This window comes from Rhinopithecus roxellana, chromosome 1 (assembly GCF_007565055.1).
Source record: "Rhinopithecus roxellana isolate Shanxi Qingling chromosome 1, ASM756505v1, whole genome shotgun sequence".
NCBI classification, from domain to species: Eukaryota; Metazoa; Chordata; class Mammalia; order Primates; family Cercopithecidae; genus Rhinopithecus; species Rhinopithecus roxellana.
In genome coordinates, this window is record NC_044549.1 from 12,675,002 (window position 1) to 12,698,020 (window position 23,019).

General features: G+C 37.9%; 1 pseudogene; it reads left to right on the top strand.

Moving 5' to 3' along the window:
* The first annotated feature begins 219 nt into the window (after positions 1-219).
* Positions 220-16,282, top strand: LOC104670767 (annotated as a pseudogene).
* Positions 16,283-23,019: the final 6,737 nt, after the last annotated feature.

The window sequence follows — 23,019 nt, forward strand, 5'->3', positions numbered from 1 at the left end:
CCTGCTTGGGCCTCCCAAACTGCTGGGATTACGGGCATGAGCCATCTCATCCAGCCTCATGTATTCTTTTACTCATTAATTTGACCATTTAGTCATTATATTTAAAAAATAATACTGTATTAAAATAAATAAAAGTAGTAGAAGATTGGCTGAGGAATTGATTTGGGGAGAGATGTCATGAACAGAGCACCTGGAAAATAAAGCTGCAATATCGGCACAATGCAACAAAAGCAAATGATTTATGGTGGTCAGGGAAGTCTTCTTGGAGTCAAGTTGAAAGAAATGAATGCTATGCATTGGCTAAGAACCAGTCAGGTATTAAAGGTAGGATGCACATTTAATCTTTTATGCTGGGATCTTTTATAGGAAGGCTATTTTCTATTCTTTTTGAACAACACTCCCATCTTTTAGGTAAGGAGAATTGAAGTGCAGACAGCCAAAATAAAGCTTGCTCTTTAAGCACTCTCTCTTATGTTTTGAAGACGATGGCAAATTTTATTTGTACATTTAAACTTGCTTGACTTTTTCCCCCCTTACCAATGGGAAAATATGTCAAGACTAAAACACATTCACTATAGACGAAAACCACTTTAGCAGGGATGCACAATTTTCCCCCAACCCATGTGGCCTTGAAAATGAGCCTGCAAGGGAAGAAACTGGGCTGTAAAAAAGTGTCTCTGATTCTTGGGTGGCTTGTGGTTAGTGTTATTGTTTTTAAGAACTGATTTTGGCTTCTGTGGTACATTGACCTGTGCATGGAATCTCCAAGCAAACGTTTCCACTCGGTGGGACACTGGGTCAAAGACAAAGGCTTCGCTCCTTTTCCAGTAACAATGTTTTTTTCTTTGTACTCACATGATGATTGAAAGCCCTCCTCTGTTTTTAGGGCAAACTGTCTTTCTTCAAACAAGCATTCTGTAATTTGGGAAGCTTACTTTTAAGGCTAAAGTTCATCCCAAAGCAGGGTGAGACAACCTTCTATGTGGTTAATTTTAAGGATGTAAAAGGCTTGTTTTCCACTTACAGTTCAATTTCCTACAAGGAGCTGCTATTTCCAGAATTAGCCCTTAACATGTTGGTTAAGCCATGTTTCTCCAGAGGGCCACTTCTAACATCCTCTGATTTAAACCATTAGCAGTTTGAACATAGATTAGTTTATTGGATTATCTAGAACGGCTGTAGAGGGATGAACACCGATGCATATATTTTTATAGGGGACAGAGAAAGGAGAAATGAGTGTGGTGCATCATCCAGTTGGATGTCAGAAAAGAGCAGGACGCTATTTATTGGAGGCAGCTGAATGGACACCTTACAAAGGGGTAGATGACTGCAAATGAGAAAAAGAGGATGGTGAGAGATGAGAACCCCCAAAACAAACTGTTCATATAACAAACATGTCTGAGGCTTTCTGTGATTAGAGTAAGACCCTGACTGGGGTTTCTGTGCTTAGAGTGAGTCTCTAATCTCACTCTAATGTCTGATTCATCCAGACACTCGGCCTATGACAGGGCTACATCAGGGATTCTGAGAATTAAGATGTGGCATTAGGACTACATTGTGCAAAGCTGGAGTAATGGAAATTGTTCAAGATCTTAATATTCTCATAAGCAAAAATATGGAACACCTTTGAGAATTTCAGAAAGGTTAGCTGTTCTTTAAAGCATGAGTCCTTCAGGTACAGCCTGGGCCTATGGAGAACTAAGACACATGTCAGGGCTCCATCACAGTGCTCTTCTGAATGGAATATGCTAGACCCATGTGACAGTCCAGAACTTGTGATCTCATATGCCCTTTGCCTTGTATGTCCAGTTTTTCCCCTGTTCAGTCACATCCCATGTATGCCTCCAGTGATGTCCCCCATCTCTCCTCAGCCCTGTCCCCATTTCTCACTTCCCCTGAGTGTAATTTCTGGGCAAAGAGAATTGTAGCCACTTCAGCTTCTGGTCTTGCCTTTGGGGTTTCAAATTAAGCCTTATTCTTGGGCTGGCATGACTACCTTAATTCCTCACTCTGAAGGCTCCTTTGTCTCCCTGACTAGATGCAGATTTTTCTTTCTTACCAGGTTTCACTATGATGTACCCAGTTGCTCAAGCAACATATGTATGATGCTTCCTTTAATTCATTCTCTATCAGTGATTTCTGCTAACTTTGTGATATGGTTTGGCTGTGACCCACCCAAATCTCATCTTGAATTGTAATCCCCATAATCCCAGGCGTCACGGGGGGACCCAGTGGGAAGTGATTGGATCATGGGGGTGGGTTCCCTTATCCTATTCTCATGACAGTCAGTGAGTTTTCACTATATCTCATGGCTTTACAAGCATCTGGCATTTCCCCGGCTCATGTTCACTCTCTCCTGCCTCCTTGTGAAGAAGGTGCCTGCTTCTGCTTTGCCTTCCACCATGATTGTAAGTTTCCTGAGGCCTCCTCAGCCATGCAGAACTGTGAGTCAATCAAACCTCTTCTCTTTAGAATTTACCCTGTCTCTGGTGTGTGTGTGTGTGTGTGTGTGTGTGTGTGTGTGTGTGTTTTATAGCAGAATGGACTAATACACTTTGCATCTAGAGTCATTCTTTCTTCTCTGTCTTTACTGTTACCACCAGAGACAAGACCACTGCCATGTTTTACCAAGACTATAGAATACAGTCTTCATGGGTCTGCCCACTTATGCTCTTGTTGTTCCACAATGTCTTTCTCACTTCGTACCATGACCGACCTTCCCAAATGTAAACTGGACTCATATCATTCCCCAAATTAAAGACTTTCAATGTCTTCCTGTTGAACTTAAAATAAAATCAGCCTTTTAGTAAAGTTGACAAGGCCTGATGTGACCTTGCTCTGCTCCTGTTTCTACACCTTCATTTTGTATCGTTCTTTCTCTTGTTTACCATTCACTATACTTCAGCATAATGAACTTCTTTCGGCCCCTTGGTCACATGAAACTCTTCTGTATTTTAGAACATCTGACTGAAATCACATTTGTTCTGTTTCTTCCATGACTAGATCTTTCAGTTCGTCAGTCTTTTAATTTTGGTGTTATTTCAACCTTCTGGTTTTTGTTTGTTGCAGGTACTCCAACATTTAATTAACTTAATTATTTTTCTGTTTACACATTTGTTTTATCTGTTGTATCTCTGTGTGCTTTTTGAGGTCATCACTATGAGTGAGAGTGAGAGTCTTTCATACTCTCAGGTATTAAGATTGTAACATACTCTGACACATAGTAACTGCTTAATTAACATTCAATATGCAAATAGTCATGGGTAAGCCTTGTTTCCAATACTTCTGATGAAGACCACATCCCTGCTTACTTTAGGACCGCTCCTCCAAACATGCCCTGATTCTACCTGACTATCCAACCATAGGTTAAATTGGCACACAAATGAATTAGGTTCACATCTCTCAGGAACTTTGAATTTCTAGCCATTTCCCTCTGAATTAACTGCTAAACAGTTTTTTTTTTTTTTCCCCCTGAATCTAAAGAATTTTTGTTCCAGCATCTTAGGTATTGAAATATATTAGTTAGCAAACACAAAATTATGAACACAACTGGTTTTATAGTTTCCTAAGCAAGTCATGCATGCCTTGAGAACTTTTGAGGTTTTACTAAAAGATGGCTTTTCCTAGCCATGCGCATCATTCTGATTTCCCACCTCACATCTCCATCTAGAAGAGCTAATCGCAAAAAGTTCACAGGAGCAATTGCATGGAAACATCAGAATAAGCTATTTATTTGAAGAAAAACTAAATATCTGACTACAGTTATTAGTTCCAAAGTATATCTGACCCAATGGCATTCAATAACCTGTATCTCACCACTGTATTGTATAAAGGCTTAACTCCAATTCAGGAGTTTCAACTTTGCTCGCTGTACATTTGCTTTTCAGTAATGTTAATTAGCTAATTTGTGAGACACGAGCTATAATTAGCATGGTGCTTTGATATTTTATTTCTAACAACAGGAAGATGATTACCTTCAAAAATAATAAAAGATTTAAATCTAAGTAAGGATCTAAATTACAGTCGTTGAGTTGTGGAGAAAAGTGAATTCAGTTAATCCCCATTTGCATGTGCCAATTAGTTAAGTATTAATCAATTTCCTATATAAATGGAAATGAGAATAACAGCATTTTTTGGTAAGATAATGTTTCTCATTAACACAAACACAGCCTCCTGGCATTTCATAAAAAAACCTCCACTTTTCATTTTTCTTCTTCAGAATATCTATTGATTTATTTTCCATTGTGATAGAATCTGTGCATCTTAACACATTTGTAGAGGTCTTTTCAGAATTTCTCTTAGAATTTAAGAATAAAAAATAGCAAAATTGAGCAGAACTTGAGTATGCATTAATTATTTTTCTTTACTTAAAAATGTTTTAAATGTCAAAACTCAATTGTTATATAGAAAACTAAAGTAAGGAGCAACTGAAAAATTTCAGATGAATATGCTTCAGTGTATCTATGCGTCTGTGATAGAGACAGGAGACAGCCAAGAGTCCCCCGTGAAACCCCGCCTTAAAGCCTAAAACAGCCTGAAGGCTGAAAAACCGGACTGCAGATCCGGGTTTGACGCTGGCTCTTTTGGGACTGATTCTCTCTGAACAATGCCCACCTGCGCACTGGGAGGACGGGGTGGAGCCTCGAGAAGTTCGGGGCGTTTGCAGTGGGGAGCAGCCTGGCCTCTTCAGTTCCTGGGTGGTGACCTGGGAATCCATCTGTGAGGCGGGAGTCCTGCAGCGGGGCGCTGTCTCCCTTTGTCCAGAGTCCCTCTTTCCTTGTTTCCTTTCACCCAATAAGCCCTGCCTTACCCACCCTACAATGTGTCCACGTTCCTAAATTTTCCTGGTCGTGTGACAAGAATCTGTTTTTTTCTACATCTGTCTATTTATCTAGCATCTTTCCTCTCTAGATCTAACCAAATGTGTAGTATGCACGTGTATATATGTTTAAAATACAGTACATATATTTAAAACAAATATTGCCATTGATTGATACATCAATTAAGTGGGCCATATTTTTGGCATTTGAAAAATCAAAGGCACAGAACTTTCAATGTCGTTAGGAAATAAATGTACAATTTTTTAAAAAGTACTTCTAACAAACTTTTAGCTTTGTTGCCAAATTTTGTGCAATTTAGGGCTGACGTAGACATGGAATTCACAGAAGCATGAACATGTCAACGTTCTCTGTCTTTTCGAGTTGGTCTTCTGGGGTATGTTTGCTCCACGGCAACCTGGCACTTCATCATCATATTGACATACCCCCAAAATTCAACGACAAATTATTACTGCAAGAAGTGAGAAACTAAAATAAAACCAGGTTGGATCTTTGAAATGTAGTTAATGTGGGAAATATGGTAATATGATGAATAGACTAGGGGTTTGTTTCTCTATTACCTTATTGAAAAGTTTTATTTTAGGTGTTGGCTAACTATCAGTTGGCCAGTAGAATCCCAAATTACACCTTCTTGATTATTAGATTTTTTTCTCTGCCATTTATACAAGGCAATATCAATTAGTGTGTTTATTTCCAAAGCTTTAATCAAGTCACAAACTTATGAACATAATGTAAATTATGTTAGTCTTAAAATGTTTTCCATGTTTTTATTTGTTTAATAAAATAAACAAACCAAAGCCACCTATAACTTAAGACTTAAAAATAATTAAAGCAATAAAAGTGAAAAGCTTCTCTGCCCACTCCTATTCTTAAAATCTCAATCCCCAGAGGTAACTATAATTAATATTTTGTGCCTATATTTGAAATTTTTAAAAATTTTAATCAAAAGTATCCGCATATATACAAATATAACACACTTTTCAAAAATGGAATTGTGTTGATAATATGGTTATACCATAATTTATTCAACGATTTCCTTATTGGTATATAATTAGTTTTTGTTTTCTTTTCCATTACAAAGGATGCTTTAGTAACATCCTAAGACAAACCTTTGTCTCCTAGTGGGCTTCTTTCTTTTTGTTTGTTTGCTTTTTTGTTTATATCACTAAATAGAATGATTCCATTAATTTCAGTTCAAGAACGTCTGTGAGAGGGCCTATTTCCTTGCACCTTTATCATCCCTAAGTTTCGGCATTCTCTTAAGTTTTGTCAATCTTACGGTAACGTTATTTTACATGTATTTAAATACCAATAAGGCAGAATATCTTTCAAATGTTTGCATATTATTCATTTGCATTTCCTTTTTTCTTTCAGTCTCCTGTTTCAGTGTTACGAACCTACACAAGACTGCAATATCAGTAACCTCTGTGGTCAATATAAAGCCCAGAAATTCAGAATAAGGTTTGAATTCAGATGGATTTCCTAATCTTGTAAAATAATCAAACTCTCTTAATACTTCTTTTATTTTCGTCTGGTTTCAAGATCTGAACTTTTTGTTTATTTGGCTAGAATATGGAACCAATTGAAACTAAAAAAGAAAATATTTGAAATAACTTTGCATCTGAATTGATAAGAGGGTATACTTTGTGATGGTGATAATGACCTAAATGCCTCTCTTCAGGTTTATTCAGATGACGCTTAAGGGCTCACTCAAAGCTCAAAAGCTAGGACTACTTAATGTTTGACCAAGAAGGTAATCACACAAATTGTAATTTACTCTTGAAAATGTTCTGACTGTGGCTGTCTAGTTGGAGGCCAGTCTGCACACACACACACACAGAGACAGACCACACACACACACGTACATATGTGTCTGTATATGTATGTGTTGTGCATGTGTCTGTATTTATATCTATATCTACTTAAATTTTTTTCTAAAATATATCTGTGATTTCAGAAGACCAGTTTAGATTGGCATTATTTTAAGAATCTGTAAACTTTTTGATAGTATTTTAGAAAGTTGTCAGTAAAAAATTCTGCCTTGGAAATAACTTAGACTTCTTAGTTACCCTTGTTCTTTTTTAAATGATTTTAAAAAACTGTTTCTAGTAGTTGATATTTTTTTTCTAAAACATGATTAATAATGAAAAATCACAAATTCATAAATAAATTGTTTTAATTCACAGGGCATTTTATTTATGAAGCTGTTATAATTTTAAAATATTAGCAAAATTAATTCTATAATAGCTCTTTGAGAATAACAAAGGTAAGTAGGCATATATGGGTAGTCAGCAATGGCTATATACTCTATGTGCCACAGTTGAAAGGTGGCTTTGATTGTATTGCAATATTGTATCAACTTGCACTGCTTTCTTTATATCATATACAGTCAAGTCACTGCTCTCGTCATTTAGGTGTTTACTGAGGTTTCAATATTTAGACTTTTAAAATCTTTCATTGCCATAAGCCACTTTAATTAACTCCTTCATCTCAGGAATGGTGATTCTACCACCTTCCTGACATCACAGTGGCATGATTAATTCATTAATGTTTGTAAAGTGCTTTGAGAATGTAAAGCGCTAAATAAGTGTTAAGCACTTTTGAGTATCACAATCAATCAGCATAATGTTTTATAGTTCAAAATCTCTTGCTACTTCAAATATAGTAATTTAGTTAATGTGAGAGTTCTAATGAAATTGAAACTTTGTCATAAAATTAGCAGAAATTTTATAAATTACAAATATGTAGCAGGGATCAGAGTTACACTGATTTATCTATTTAGTGTTTTAGTTTGTATCCAGTATTAATTTTCATCTTTAACCAAAAACAAGAAACATTTCTTATTTTAACTTTCTACTTTAATTTTATGTATTGTGAATGCTCATACAATAATCTAACATGGAGTCTCCATAGTTGTCCTGAATTGTGAATACGGCATCTAATTTCCAAAAGTATTGCTGCTGGCTTTCAAAGAATGTCTGAGGGCTGGAGTTACAATTAATTTATCCTTGTATCTTTACAAAATCTAATAAATGGCTTTGCATTAATAAAAATAAGTGGCAAGAATTTTGTAGTATAGATTTTAGGTACTATGAGGTGATTTTTGTATCTAGTAGATGTAATCTAAAAACAGCTGAAAGAGACCCAGGTATATGGACTCTAAGCCCAGTTGTACTGATAACGAAGGTAAGAAACACAAATTCTTTTTCATTTCTTTAAATTCCAGAGGACGTTCGTATCTTTGTGCAGAAGTGACACATTAAATCAAGTTTATTCATCTATATTTAATGTAGAAATGAGGGAATGATAACTAGAAAATAATTCCTTGTTATTAAAATAGCAAATAAAGTATTCTTTAAAAATACCATACACAGATAATGCAAATACATAAAAATACATTGCAGTCTTTGTGATAGCATATAAGTTCACTTTCTTGGGGGAATGTTTAAAGCATATAACGGACAGAATGAAAGAGCAAACAGTATGTGTAGCCTAGATAGCTTTCTCTTGCTTTTGTAGATCTAAGGACATTTTTTCTCTGTGTTGACGTCAATTTTTTCATGAGAATAATCTGAGAATGGCAAAGGATTTAATTAGGTAACTGATTTGTTTTTCTAAGACCACCAGAGCGGGTACAAAAGAACCAGCGACTAGGCAAGGGTAGGAGCAAAACTGCAAGTTTATTTTGGTCACCTAGCTTCAGGGGAAGAAGGTGGGTAGGGAGAGGTCTGTTGGCCTCCGGCAAATGAGGCCAACAGAGTCACCCGTGGAGCTCTCGGACGGAGTTCCAACAGTCCTGACCGCAGTGGGGAAGCTGGGAAGTCCGTGCCTGGCGCTCGTCGGGAGCGGCTTTTCTAGGAGTGGGAGGGCAATAGGCGGGGCACGGGCGTGTCAGGGGGCGTTCTGCAGGTGCGACCAGGTAAATCTTGGTCTCTTCAGATTGACATCACCTGGCGCATGCCTAGTTAGTCTGCACCTTCCCGGGTTGCCGGCTGCATTTTCGCGCGCGTGGGAAAAGTTGGGGGGATGAAGAACCCGGAAGTGCACCATCTTGCCTCCATTCATCCAAACAGTAACTGACTTTGCAAAAACAAACCACATTTTTTAAAAAGTGCGGATTCCAGAATTCCCACCCATTCTAAGAATGTACTTTTCTGGGTTCCTGAAGATTGTGTAGCGTAATCTTATAGATGAGAACAGTGAGTTTCAATACATTCCTGTAACTTTGCTGGGGCACAAGACTAAGCTGGTGGGCTGCTCATTCAAGTGTACTGGTCATCTCACCACTCTCTTTGTGGGTGAGGGATTGAGCATAAGTTTGGGAATTAGGCAGGCTTGGCCTGGAGCCAACTTCTGTCTTTGCCACATTCTATTTGCGTGACTTTTGCGTACATCAGTTATCTGCATTTCGGTTTTAGTTTCTTGTACAATGGAGAAGTAAAGCCTGCTTTTCTGGGTTGCTGTAAAGATTACAGATAATGTACCATAAATACACAGTGTAGAGGCTGATATGCAGTCTGGAGGTCCATCATTGAGGACTAAATAATATAATTAGCTGGCAGTCCTTTTACACATATTTACTTATCTCAATTAGAAAATAGTGATTATTACCATATTGTATTATATTAATTATATTAGTATAGTAGCTTACACTAAACAACTCTCTACATTTATTCGTTTAATTTCACTACAATGCTAGGCTGGTGTTTTATTTCTGTTTTACAATTGGGAAAACTGATACTGAGAGAGATTAATGGATGTGTGTAACACAATCAAGACTCATGAAAATTAAGTATCCAACCCAAGGCCACAAAGCTTGTGCATAGAGACCTGGACCTCTGTCAAGTTGGCTTGTCTTCCCTTTTGCATGTTATGCTACAGCTGTCTGCTGCGATGACTTATTAATTTTACCCTTTAGCAGTGATCCTAAGTATAAGCAAGATAAATCTCTCCAAAAGCGAAAAGTATTAAAAAAAAAAAAAAAAAAAAAAAAAAAAAAAAGAGGGCAGACCAAGAAGAAAGAAGTGTATAAGAATAGAAAAGTTCAAAATGTGGTATGTGGGGGTCCTAAATAACCAACACCATTGACACATTCTTTACATTAATTTCAGGATTAAAAAAACACACACACACACACTATTTCATTACTGTGGAGTAAAATTAATTCCAAAAGAAGGGTTTTTTTTTCTTAGTGTGCTGTCAGTTAGACAAGATGAGTTTACACCATATCTTCTCTTTGCCACCAACTTTACTGACTAAAATAAACTCAATATACTATCTGTAACTGACATAGCACTCATTTGTCACTGGTGAATGCACATAATGTTGTCCACTGTGGCAGTGACTTTATCAGTGGTTCCTTGGGGAACCAGAGTATACCACTTTCAGTGCTTGATGAGCTCATAAAGCTATTTATAATGTGTAACACAACCATTAATAGGTTAAATATTTATAACCATATTTAATAGCTGTGTATCACTGGTATAACAAAAAAAACACATATAGAAAGAAAATGGTTTCTCTTTCAAAGGCAAAACTGATTTCTTGGTCTTTAAATGTACCTTAGAGGGAAATTAGAATAACATTTACACAAAATTCGGGAAAGGTGTCCTACCATTTTTGTAGCATATCCTTAATAGTATTATTACTTATGTGAACACTACATATTTTTTTGGAGTTCTGTTTTTCTTACCATCTTGTGCCTCTCTGTGGTTAGTTCATGTGGCATTAGTTTATCTGATACATATCTCAAAGTTAACCCACATAAAACTGAACACCTGACCCCGCCCTTCCACAATGGCTCCACCTGAAATCATCCCTTCCCAGCTGATGGCACATTCCATTCTTTTTGTTGCTCAGGCTACTAACCTTGGAGTCATTCATCCTTCACTTCTGTCTTTCTCTTCTCTCTCTCTTTGGATGTTATTAGAAATATGTTCATTAACATAAAATATCTTACAGTTTCAGGAAGTTCACAGATACCTTGAAGTCTAGAAATTTTATGTAATTTAGGTTAAGAACCTCTATCAAATGCCTCTTCCAAGTTTATAATCACAATGTGTTTTAAAGTTTTAACTGTAAAATGATATAAAATAAAATATAATTACTTTCTAATAAATAAATGATACATTAATAGTTGGTTATTTTAATCAATAGAAATATTACCTTAATTGGCACTTCTCATTTTCTTTCCAAGTACTGGTAATGAGAAAGCCTTGTGTGGAAAATTAGTCATGAAGGTACTTAAGAGTCAGTCAAGGGACTACGGATCTACCTTAACCAATTCTAGAAAACTTGGGTATTAATGGTATGACCAAAGGATAGGGCTTCTGTGGCTCACCAGGTTTTAAAGCTAATTTACAACTGCAATATGAAAAGAGTGTCACTACCGTGTATGCAAGAAAAAGATGTGAGAAATTTAGAAAGAAATTAGCAGCGGGAATCGTACTTTGGTAGGTAAATCAACAGCAACCAAGAACATTTTTATTATACAATGTGGAATTGCACTATTATCGTATAAACTTTGTTGAGTCTGTAAAACCTTCACTTGAGATTCTTAGTTCTTGACTTTAGAACTATGACAGTCTATTTGTTGCTCAATAATTATGCTTATCGTTTTTAGTTTTAAGCAATAATAAGGGATCTGGATTTTCTTGGTTATGTCACTTTTCCATTTCTTTCATAATATTATTTCTTAAGGAATTATGTTTTTATTTTAAGGCTTTAATATTTAATCATTTATAAGTGAGTGATTCCGCTTTTAAATCAATGCCCCCAAATTTAAAACAATTAACAATTACAGTATTTCAATTGAAATATTGACTATCAACACTCTGAGAAAGCAGAGGTAAAACTTACTTGCTATGAATAGAACAAATTGAATCTGGACTCTTCTAGATGTATCTATGTGTTCTTATAGCAAAGTTGGGAAGTTTTAAAGAAATTTTAGTAATAATTAGCATACTTTTGGATTATAACTATCATACTTGGAATTCTAAATTTTGGAATGGTTTATGATTTAAGAGATCAAGTATTTTATTTACTTATCTATTTTTGAGACAGAGTCTTGCTCTGTTGCCCAGGCTGGAGTGCATTGCTCACTGCAGCCTCAACCTCCTGAGTTCAAGCGCTCCCAAGACCCCAGCCTCTCAAGTAACTGGGACCGTAGGCATGTACCAATGGATTTTTAAAAGTCTTATTGAGTTAGGAATATTAAAGAAGCTAAAAAACATATGTGTTTGTGGAATTGTTTTAAAAATAGGTAGCAAAGTCAGAATTTGAGAAGTTATTAAGTAAATACAATAATATCATTTTATTGCTAAAATGAAAGAAATGTTTTTATTTACCGAAACTAACATTGGCACAAGTTTCTATCATACTATAGTAAACTTTTAGAGTTAGAGGTGATTTTAGAGCTTGCTTCATTATAAATTAAGTACAATAAATATTTGGGAGTAGTCAATACTGGGATAAAAAAATCCAAAAATATTTTTAGTCATTAACTGTGTTAGGATCTATGAAGTATAAGATAAGTATATGATGCTATTTTATTGTGGTCATTATCATACAACATACAGCAAGAGGAATAAACCTTTTGCTACTGTTCTCTTTTTCCACACTGCTGTCCTGGCAGTCATTACTAACTGAAAACTACATATGTATGCTAAAACCTGGGAGTGGTTTCATAATACTTTGGATACTTTCCTTAAAATTATCACTTTCACTTGATCTGAGTTGGCTAATAGGTGAAACTTACCATTCTGTATCCATAGTACAACACATATATCATAGCTTATGATCTTGTCTGGCTAAGAATTATATCCTTTTTTGTTGGAAAGATTTGAACAGTGTATCATACAACTTTTTCTCTGGGATTGTCCAATGCACTGCTGCTAAACATTTCAGCTTTCTCCTTAAACTGGCCCATGTCTCTTGAATAAATACAATAATACTTCTTTCATATTTATAGAGAGTACATGGTATAACATACCTAACAACTTTCAGGAAGCCTAACAAATTATCACCAATTATAAAATTCTGAGTATAAGAAGTAATTCGGTTAGACAAGAACACCAAATAACATTATTTTAAAAAATTAAGGGGCTAAGGGCGTATTTAGATATACCTTTGGTACCCAATATAGCAGCCTATGTTAATAAATACGTATTTTTTCCTTATTACTATTACTGATGTAATGTAAAAGTCTCCTCTAAAGATCAATATGACATTTGAGAAAAAGAATCCAAGCATAAAAGCATGCATATATTTAGTGTAATATTCTTTGCTTTCCTTAACATGGAGCATAAAAGCCTTTCAGTAACTGATGTAAAATTCTTAAAATAGACTGCATTATCTTCAACCATATTATCTATTCCCATATGTCATACAATGACAAAGTTTCCACCAGAATACCAGGAAATATACAAAAGGAGTCAGTACGTGGTATTGTTTTCTTCATGTCTTTTGGGAGAGATGCTAAATTTGATTCTGAATTTTACTGCTAAATTTGATTCTGAATTTTACTGTAACATAATAAAAAAGATAAAGATATATTTCAGTTTTTAAAAGCATCATAAGTTAGGGTATACTATGTTTTCTCTGATTTCAAACACCATATAAATATGTGAAGGCTCAGATGTTACATTCCTACTAATATTCATTCATTATTAAACTGTTATTTTCTAGATCCTAATTGTTCTAGATTACAGCAATGAATACAAAAGCAAAACACATTTCTTGCTGTGGTAGGCAGCCTCTAAAATGGTCCCCAGTGATCTCTGCCTTTTGGTACTCACATCCTTGTGTAATACCCTCCCCCAAGTGTTTGCTGAACCTAATGATCCATTTCTGATGAATATGATACAGGAAAAGTAATGGGATGCCATTCCAAGATTAGGTTATGAAATGACTGCCTTGCTCAAGCTTTCTCCTGCTCTCTTTCTCTCCAGGAGTCCTCACTCTGAAGAAAACTCTGCCATGTTGTGAGCAGCCTATGGAGAGGCCCATGTGTCAAGGAACTGACATCTCTGATCAGCTCCCCCAGTGAGAACCTGGTGGGTGCACGCCAATGGCCATCTAAGGGAACTTGGAAGCGTATCTTCTGAGACTTCCTAACTAGACGTATGAGTGAGTTTGGAAGTAGATTCTTCTCCATTTGAGCCTTGGGTTGACTACGGCCTCTGCTAATACCTTGATTGCAAGATACTTTGAGTCAATGGCACCCAGCTAAGCTGAAACCAGACCTGACCCAGAGAAACTGAGATAATAAATGTTTATTGTTTTAAGCTGCCACATTTTGAGGGCAATTTGACACACAGCCATAAATAATGAATACAGTTGCCCTCATTGTTTCTATTCAGATGTTTATACCAGACCTAAGGAGATATTTTGGTGTACAGGGGATACAAGAAGAAATGTGAACAGTATGGCAGTTCCTCACAAAATTAAACATAGAATTAAAATATGATATAAGAATTTCACTTCTGGGTATCTATATCTAAAATAATAAAAAAAAAAAAAAAACACGGACTCAGAGGCCGAGTGGCAAGGTCCAGCTCCTTGAAAGAACAGTAACCTACCCCTGTGGGTCATCATCATACCCTCCGATCTGGCAAAGAAGAAGGCAGCCAAAAAGGAGGCTGCCAAAACTCGACAGTGGCCCAGAAAAGGACATGAAGAAAATGGAGATGCTGTCACAGAACCACAGGTGGCAGAAATGAGGCCAATGGCAGAGATACCACAGAAGTGGATTTGCTGACCAAGGAGCTAGAGGACTTTGAAATGAAGAAAGCTACTGCTCGAGCTGTCGCTGGCATCCTGGCCTCTCATCCCAGCAGTACCGACGTTCACATTATCAACCTCTCACTCACCTTTCACAGTCAAAAGCTGCGCAGTGACATCAAGCTGGAATTGAATTCAGGCCGTTGTTATGGCCTCATTGGCTTAAAAGGAATTGGAAAGTCCATGCTGCTCTCTGCTATTGGGAAACGTGAAGTGCCCATCCCTGAGCACATCGGCATCTACCATCTGACTCGAGAGATGCTCCCTAATGACAAGACCCTTGCAGTGTCTGATGGAAGTTGACACAGAGCTGGCCATGCTGGAGAGAGAGGCAGAGCATCTGGTTCGTGAAGATGCAGAGTGTGAGAAGCTCATGGAACTCTATGAGTACCTGGAGAAGCTGGATGCTGATAAGGTAGAGATGAGGGCCTTGCAAATCTTGCACAGACTGGGTTTTGCACCTGCCATGCAGCGCAAAAAGCTGAAAGACTTCAGTGGGGGCTGGAGGATGAGGGCTGCCCTTGCCAGAGCCCTCTTTATTTTGCCCTTCATGCTGTTCCTGGATGAGCCCATCAACCATCTGGACCTAGACGCTTGCATGTGGTTGGAAGAAGAACTAAAAACTTATAAGAATATCTTGGTCCTTGTCTCCCATTCCCAGGATTTTCTGAATGGTGTCTGTACCAACATCATTCACATGCACAAGAAACTGAAGTATTATATGAGTAATTATGATCAGTATGTGAAGATGTGGCTAGAGCTGGAGAAGAACCAGATGAAGAGGTTTCACTGGGAGCAAGATCAGATTGTGCACATGAAGAACTACATTGTGATGTTTGGCCATGGCAGTGGCAAGCTGGCCTGGCAGGCCCAGACCAAGGAGAAGACGCTACAGAAAATGATGGCATCAGGACTGACAGAGAGGATCGTGAGTGAAAAGACACTGTCATTTTATTTCCTACCATATGGCAAGATCCCTCCATGCATCATTATGGTGTAAAATGTGAGCTTCAAGTATACAAAGGATGGGCCTTGCATCCACAATAATCTAGAATTTGGAATTGACCTTGACACATGAGTGGCTCTGGTAAGGCCCAATGGAGCACGGAAATCAACTCTTCTGAAGCTGCTAACTGGAGAGCTAATACTCACAGATGGCATGGTCTGAAAACACTCTTGTGTCAAGACAGGGCATTACCATCAGCATTTGCAAGAGCAGCTGGACTTAGATCTCTTGCCTTTGGAGTACATGAAGTGCTACCCAGAGATCAGGAAGAAATGAAGAAGATCATTGGGTCATATGGTCTCACTGGGAACCAACAAGTGAGCCTAATCTGGAACTGGTCAGATGGGTAGAAGTGCCAAGTGTGTCTGGTCTGGCTGGCCTGGCCAAACCACCATGTGCTCTTCCTGGACAAGTCCACCAATCACCTGGATATTGAGACCATCGACACCCTGGCAGATGCCATCAATGAGTTTGAGGGTGGTAGCTGCTGGTCAGCTATGGTTTCAGATGCATTCAGCAGTTTGCACAGGAAATTTGGGTGTGTAAGAGGCAGACAATCACCAAGTGGCCTGGAGACATCCTGGCTTACCAGGAGCACCTCAAGTCCAAGCTGGTGGATGAGGAGCCCCAGCTCACCAAAAAGACCCACAACATGTGAGGCCTCTACCTGGGCTTGGGTCAGGATCTCCATCTGGGAACTAACATCTACTACCCTGACCAGCTGCTCAGCACAGGACCCTGGGGCTACACTCCTGCATTGCTGCAATTTCCCTTCCCCAGCCTCTCCCCTGCCCCTCAACCTCCCTTAACTGCACTCTCTTATCTACAGCTGGACAGTACTTGTCCATTTTTTGTCCTCCTTTCAGTTACATCTGTCCATGTCTGGAACTGGTTAGCCATTCGCTCCAGCCTCTTGCTGGTTACCTTACTCTGAACATGATGCAGTCAGAGGTACCTGCGGATTAGCCCAAGGGCCCAAGCCCCGGATTTGGCTTGTGGAGGAGCTTAGGATCCTCATTTTCTGAGTTTTGGTGATATTGGAGGAATACCCCCCAATCCACTGCCCCCATTCCTTTTTGCTTCTGGTTTGGAGCTCTGGACCAGGACCTTCATCCTGCTCAGTTTTTAAATAATTATTTAACAGTGTAACTTTTAGATCTGCATGACATCTACCAAGTGCCCAATAAAGAAAGAGAAAGCCACGGTCCCCCCTCCCCCCAAAAAATAAATAAATAAATCAAGGACTCAGATATATGTATATGTTATGTTTATCACAGTAAAAAAAATAAAATATGTATATACAGGAAAAGAAAGAACTAATGTAAAGGAACACCCTCACTATACTCCCACACTTTCCCTAAACTCAGACAATTGAGGGTAGCTGAGTAAATGTCAAAGTTTGGTGAATCAGAATCACAAGAGTAGTCAAGGTGCGAGGTCGATGCTCTTGGTGGTGAAGGGAGGCACTGATGATGCTTCTCCACCCCACAGAGAATCAAGAAGGGTCAGAGTTGCTTAAATGCACAAAATAATAAAATCACATTCAGCAGAGAGAGACATAGAAAGCAGAGGTAACAGAGCTTCCAAGCCAGCGTGGATGTTATAGATAGTCAGGCGAGACAAGGTAATAGAAAACTACAGAGTGTTGTCTGGGAAATGTGGCATAGCGTTAATTGGTCACTGATGTGGCGATGTGTAAGCCCAGAGGTTATTTAGAAATTGCCCTGGTCCACATAATTGGAGGAGCTTATGTGAGTCGGGTGTTTAGGGTTAGGCTGTTCATGGCACTTCACACAAAGCTGAATCTATTCTATCATCCAGCTAGTCAGGAGACAGAATGAGAGGTGAGGATTTAGGGCTGGACTGAGAAAATACATTCAGGCAGAGAACATGTGGATACATTCACCTGAGTAAATGTATAAGACCTTTGTTTTTACACCTACAGGTAAGATTTAGAGGACAAAGGTAACCAAAAGTGTATCAGGCTGTCAGATGAAACCTCCCTGCTGAGTCCTCCTGCATGGGAAACTAGAATATGAATCTGCCTTGTTGGATCACACAGGAGGCTGGGGGATACCAGATCACTCTCTAAGTCTAGGGATGAAAGTCTCTAAGTCCTAGTGTCACTTGTTCAGACTCTAGGTTTTTTGATTTCTTCAACATCTGAATAAAGTGTGAAGAGGACTTAATACAATTGAAAGGTTATATTATGACTTATTTCTCAGGGTTTTTGGTTCCAAAAGTTGCCTTACTCAGTGGTGGTGAATGCAGAGTGAGGTGATGACAGAGTCTAGGAAGAGGCTTCTAACACCGTGCTCACCAGTGGCTCAGTGAAGGCTCAGGGTCACATCAAAACACAGCATTACACTGTTCTGAAGGGTAACAAAGAAGAAAAAACCTAAGTGGGAGATCACAGTGGCTATGGGACCAAAGGCAGGAGAAGCGTTGTGCCCTCTCTATCAATGACCTGCTTCCTTTTATCATTCACACTTCACATTTGAACGTTATTTATATCTTTGACTACTGACATTTCAATTATTAATAAATATTTGGTTTAGATCATATCAGCTTAATTGTGAAGTGAGGTGGCTCATAAACTTGCTATCTTCATTCTTTTAATATTACTGGGTTATACAGGACACTGCAGTTGATCACAGGGATACACAGATGATTAATTTTAAACTCTTTTTGTTCCCTTCAGCAGTCTGAAATTAAGTGGCAGGAAATAAACATTTGTCTTGCAACATGATCTCTAGGATAACAGAGTTCTGGCAAGGGTGCAGAGGAGAGGGAGTGCTTGTGAGGGCTAGAAGCCTTCCTAGGAAAGGTAGATGTCTTGAATAGTTCTACTCTGTGGAGATGCAGGAAAATGTGGGAGGGCCTGAAGCAGCCAGGCAGATGTTTTAAAACTGCTACAGCCCTGCATATGGATAGGAGAGGGAGGTACAGCCTGACCCTCCCGGGTTCTGTAATTCTGGCCGTGATTCCCTATAGACAACGGGGCACTAGTGATAGAAATGAGATGATCAAATTTATGTATTTTTTGGAGTTGAAAATCGTAAAAAGGAATTAAGGAAAGTCATAAATGATATTAATTTCATGAATTATGTGAACCTGCTTCCTTCACTTTCTCTCTCTCCCCCAACGTTTTGTGAGGTCAACAGTGATTACCCAGATGGAGAGAATTCTCTCCCACCTCACTCCCTATCCACCCCAACCCTAACCTGGAGAGACAATAGAAGATCATGGTGGAATTAGAATTAAAGAGTTTAAACAAAACAATCAGTTTATTTGTAAAAATTTATTTACTGTCACTGTAATATTATTTTAAAATTATTTTTGGTGATCTTTTTATCTGAGAGACAAAATTGATCATTGTGGTTCTTATATTTCCAAATCAGAAGAAAGTAAAAAAAAATGCATCCTTCTTTCTTCAGAATTTGAAATTCCCTCTCTTTTTTTGTAGTATCTTCTTCCTTCCTCCTAAATATTATATATGCTATTACTTTTGCTTTTAATTACTTTTGAAATGTTATCAAATTAATGGTGATATGCTCAAAGTTTTATTTATGAAAAGGATAATCAGAAAAGAAGTATAAAAATAATATTTCATTCATTATTTCAAATAATTTTTCATCATGAAAAACAAAGTTTTGCCTGCTTGGATTCCTTTCTTGAGTATATGCATATATGTGTATCTATGTATATGCACCAGTTTGGTTCCATTAAATGTGTACTATCCATTGAATTATTATAAAAAATACTTGCATTATGAAATGGAACATGAGACAAGAATTGCCACACCATGAGAATTCTGTACTTTAAAGCAAAAGTAATATAATCCTCAAGATAAAAATAGCTTGAAATGTTATAATGTAAGGATTGTTTCATGATGAGCCTGACACTCATTAGTTACACTACATATTTTGAATGATTTGATAGGGTGTTCTATTCTTCTTACTTTGGAATTAGAGCCTGAGAATATTGGGTATGGAAGTTTGAGGAGAATATTTGAAAAGTCCTCCCTAATGTCCAGTGAAGAAATATTTTGCAGTATCAACAAGGAGCCGTAGCAATAGCAAAGCAACAAAATAAAACAAAACCAAAAATAAGAACAAACTAAAATACTAGGCATATCAGAATTACTTTAAGGCTGAGGTCTAAATTTTTTTTTTTCTATAAGGTAATGTATTTTTCTTGTTTTATTAAGAGATATGTAGGACTACTGCTTTCTGTTCCTTTCTATTATGCATTCATTAGACAATGGGTTTTGGAGTGAGTACCATGTCCATGTCACTATACGTAGGTGCCCTTGTAGAGCTGATAGTTGAATAGAGGACACAGACCAGGAAACAGTAAATTAGAAATGAGGTAAGAACTGAAGAGTTTACACTGGATATAGCAATGAGGAAGCTGCTGTGGTAGGAGCTTCTTCTTTAAAGTATTAGTTACTGTGATGACTTGAAGAAAAAGAGGTGGATTTTGGAGACAGACTACAGACATTTTCATTAAGTTCTGCTGTGAAGGTTGAAGGTGAAAGGAGTGTGATATGGTTTGGTTCTATATCTCTGTCCAAATCTCATCTTGCATTGTAATCCCCACATGTTGAGAGGGAACCTGGTGGGAGGAGATTGGAACATGGGGACCGTTTCACGCATGCTCTTCTCAGGATAGCAAGTGAGTTCTCACGAGAGCTGATGGCTTTAGAAGTGTTTGGCAGTTCCCCCTTCACTCTCTCTCTCTCTTCCCGCCTTGTGAAGAAGGTGCCTGCTTCTGCTTCGCCTTTACTATGATTGTAAGTTTTCTGAGGCCTCTCCAGTCATGTGGAACTTTGAGTCAAATAAACTTCTTTTGTTTATAAATTTCACAGTATCAGGTGGTATCATTATAGCAGTGTCAAAATGGACTAATACAGGGCTTAAGGGTGAAGGGAAGACTTGTACTTCAAGTTCACATGCTAAACAGGAAATCAGGGTAAAGAGGGGTTGAAGATACAGGAGGAACAGTCACAATATACAATAATATACTTAGGTGTGGAAATAGGTGAAACCCATGGACTTGTAAGGATAGGAATTATATACAATTTGAACTTCAAGTAAAGAATGGATTGAGCATCCTTTGAAGTTCCATTTGAGGTAAGACTGGTTGAGGCAGAAGGCAGACTTTTCTCACCATGTTATGTGCTTCTCTACCCAGTTTTCTGTAAAGTGGAATTTGGGAAAGCAAAAATAGCTAAGCCAGGGGCCATTTTTATCGCAGACTTTAATAAAGGGTATCACAGCTGGTTCTAGAATAATTACTTAAAAAGCAGAAACAATATATTGGGATAAGAACAGTAAGGAGTTCTTGAGAGGCTTCATATACTTCCAATGATTTCGGTGAAATTTTAAAAAGGTGCAATGATACCTTTGTGGATTAACACAATTTTACAATGTTAATCTGAATATGTTTTTCTATGTTGTGTTTTCCTTTTTCTTTTGTCTGTTTAGGAGGCATTTTTCCACTGTGGACACCAAACCAGGTATGGACAGAATGCAAAGGAGAGACTCCAAGTCTGTCTGGATTTCGTTTTCTGAAAGCTGAAGTCTAGAAGAATTTGAAGAAATGATGGAAGATTTAAAAAAAAAAAAAAAAAAAGGTGATTCAAACCTATATACACAAAATGTGTTGAACACATTGTACTGGAGAGGGGTGTTTCCCTTCCACACTGGAAACATTTCCCCACGCTTTAGAAGTTTTGGGAAGGAGCTGAGGAAGAAATTTCAAGGTACTGAGATTTGCAACAATCTACTGTCTGTGTCAATTAGCATTGCTGGAGAGTTTGCAAAATCAAAGGGTAGAATGACTTGCAGGCTGCCTTGGCAGGAGGATCAAGAACAGCGTCGGCCGGGCTCGGTGGCTCAAGCCTGTAATCCCAGCACTTTGGGAGGCCGAGATGGGCGGATCACGAGGTCAGGAGATCGAGACCATCCTGGCTAACACGGTGAAACTGCGTCTCTACTAAAAATACAAAAATTAACCCGACGAGGTGGCGGGCGTCTGTAGTCCCAGCTACTCCGGAGGCTGAGGCAGGAGAATGGCAGGAACCCGGGAGGCGGAGCTTGCAGTGAGCCGAGATCGCGCCACTCACTCCAGCCTGGGCGACAGAGCGAGACTCCGTCTCAAAAAAAAAAAAAAAAAAAAAAGCAGCATCAACAAAGTTTCCTATGGCCCCTAAACATGGCTTAGAAGCAGCAGAACTATCAGATCTGGCTGGGCCATGCAGCAGAAACGAGGGATAGCTCAAAAGAAATCTGTGACCAGATGCCCTTACCTCCTTAAATGACTTGGTACCAATTTGCTTCAAAGTCACTAGCTGAGTTTTGCTCAGTGCGATCTTACAGTTTCAGGAGGGAGATTTATTTTCACTTTGGTGAGTTTTGAAGGAAGAGGAGGGCAAGCGCCACGGAGAGACATAGACATAAAGAAGTGGAGAATCAAAACCGTATGGAGGTCGCTCTCCCAAAAACTTTGTAAATCTTTAACCAATACATTTATACTGACAGTTTTTACTTTGGACTCACTTTAATATTGATTTATGATTCACTAGCACAAAAAGTAACCCATACTCAAGATGCACGACCAACTTTCTAGGTACTGGCTGCTAAACAGATGAGTCCATGCAGCTTCCTTATAAAGAATTTAAAAACTGAAAGAAAAAATAAAAACCCAAAAAATCCCCTGCGAATATCTGTATATAGTAAGCTGCAATAAAAAAGGGATCAGTATTAAGTTATTGTTTATTTCAGTGTTAAGGTAAAAGAACCCAGTTATAATAAATGTTTTCATATGTTTCTTCATCATTCTCACAACGAATATATGAGAAGAATGATGCTTAAAAGGGATGGAACTTTCTGAGGTAAGGCAGCTAGTAATCGCAGAGATGGTTTTTGAATGCAGATTTCTCTCTTTCTTTCTCCTCTGTTCTTTCTCCCCCTTGTTTCCACTAGTGATTCTACCTTCTTTCTACAGCAGCAATATTTATTTTAACAAATATACATAATTTATAGACCATGCTAATTTTTTTGTCTTTGAAGTAGTAACTGTGTGAATATTCCAATAATATTACTTTTTACAAAACAAATTTAGAGCACCCTTCAGCATTTGCCTTCAAAGGCAGGTTATGAGGCCTGGAAGAAGAGTTTTATTTCATGTTTTCTCACATCATATATGTCTAAAATCGACAATGAATTGGTTACCGACAATAAGCATGAAGTTTGGTATTGGATAACTAGTAGATAATTTAAAAACATTCTCAATGGATAAAAGATATCACATCTCCATTGACTTTAGGGAAAAAAGTATGTTAAGAGCTCTTAAGACTATTTAAGAAAAAGACTTGAAGTGTGATTTCAT